Consider the following 1837-nt stretch of genomic DNA (forward strand, 5'->3'; position numbering starts at 1 on the left):
TCAGGACTGCATACGACCGAGGCACACAGGGCCAACACCCGGCATCATGGTGTGGGGAGCGATCTCCTACACTGGCCGTACACCACTGGTGATCGTCGAGGGGACACTGAATAGTGCACGGTACATCCAAACCGTCATCGAACCCATCGTTCTACCATTCCTAGACCGGCAAGGGAACTTGCTGTTCCAACAGGACAATGCACGTCCGCATGTATCCCGTGCCACCCAACGTGCTCTAGAAGGTGTAAGTCAACTACCCTGGCCAGCAAGATCTCCGGATCTGTCCCCCATTGAGCATGTTTGGGACTGGATGAAGCGTCGTCTCACGCGGTCTGCACGTCCAGCACGAACGCTGGTCCAACTGAGGCGCCAGGTGGAAATGGCATGGCAAGCCGTTCCACAGGACTACATCCAGCATCTCTACGATCGTCTCCATGGGAGAATAGCAGCCTGCATTGCTGCGAAGGTGGATATACACTGTACTAGTGCCGACACTGTGCATGCTCTGTTGCCTGTGTCTATGTGCCTGTGGTTCTGTCAGTGTGATCATGTGATGTATCTGACCCCAGGAATGTGTCAATAAAGTTTCCCCTTCCTGGGACAATGAATTCACGGTGTTCTTATTTCAATTTCCAGGAGTGTACACTCCTGGAAATGGAAAAAAGAACACATTGACACCGGTGTGTCAGACCCACCATACTTGCTCCGGACACTGCGAGAGGGCTGTACAAGCAATGATCACACGCACGGCACAACGGACACACCAGGAACCGCGGTGTTGGCCGTCGAATGGCGCTAGCTGCGCAGCATTTGTGCACCGCCGCCGTCAGTGTCAGCCAGTTTGCCGTGGCATACGGAGCTCCATCGCAGTCTTTAACACTGGTAGCATGCCGCGACAGCGTGGACGTGAACCGTATGTGCAGTTGACGGACTTTGAGCGAGAGCGTATAGTGGGCATGCGGGAGGCCGGGTGAACGTACCGCCGAGTTGCTCAACACGTGGGGCGTGAGGTCTCCACTGTACATCGATGTTGTCGCCAGTGGTCGGCGGAAGGTGCACGTGCCCGTCGACCTGGGACCGGACCGCAGCGACGCACGGATGCACGCCAAGACCGTAGGATCCTACACAGTGCCGTAGGGGACCGCACCGCCACTTCCCAGCAAATTAGGGACACTGTTGCTCCTGGGGTATCGGCGAGGACCATTCGCAACCGTCTCCATGAAGCTGGGCTACGGTCCCGCACACCGTTAGGCCGTCTTCCGCTCACGCCCCAACATCGTGCAGCCCGCCTCCAGTGGTGTCGCGACAGGCGTGAATGGAGGGACGAATGGAGACGTGTCGTCTTCAGCGATGAGAGTCGCTTCTGCCTTGGTGCCAATGATGGTCGTATGCGTGTTTGGCGCCGTGCAGGTGAGCGCCACAATGAGGACTGCATACGACCGAGGCACACAGGGCCAACACCCGGCATCATTGTGTGGGGAGCGATCTCCTACGCTGGCCGTACACCACTGGTGATCGTCGAGGGGACACTGAATAGTGCACGGTACATCCAAACCGTCATCGAACCCATCGTTCTACCATTCCTAGACCGGCAAGGGAACTTGCTGTTCCAACAGGACAATGCACGTCGGCGTATATCCCGTGCCACCCAATGTGTTATAGAAGGTGTAAGTCAGCTACCCTGGCCAGCAAGATCTCCGGATCTGTCCCCCATTGAGCATGTTTGGGATTGGATGAAGCGTCGTCTCACGCGGTCTGCACGTCCAGCACGAACGCTGATCCAACTGAGGCGCCAGGTGGCAATGGCATGGCAAGCCGTTCCACAGGACTACATCCA

The sequence above is a fragment of the Schistocerca americana genome, chromosome X (assembly GCF_021461395.2).
Source record: "Schistocerca americana isolate TAMUIC-IGC-003095 chromosome X, iqSchAmer2.1, whole genome shotgun sequence".
NCBI lineage: Eukaryota > Metazoa > Arthropoda > Insecta > Orthoptera > Acrididae > Schistocerca > Schistocerca americana.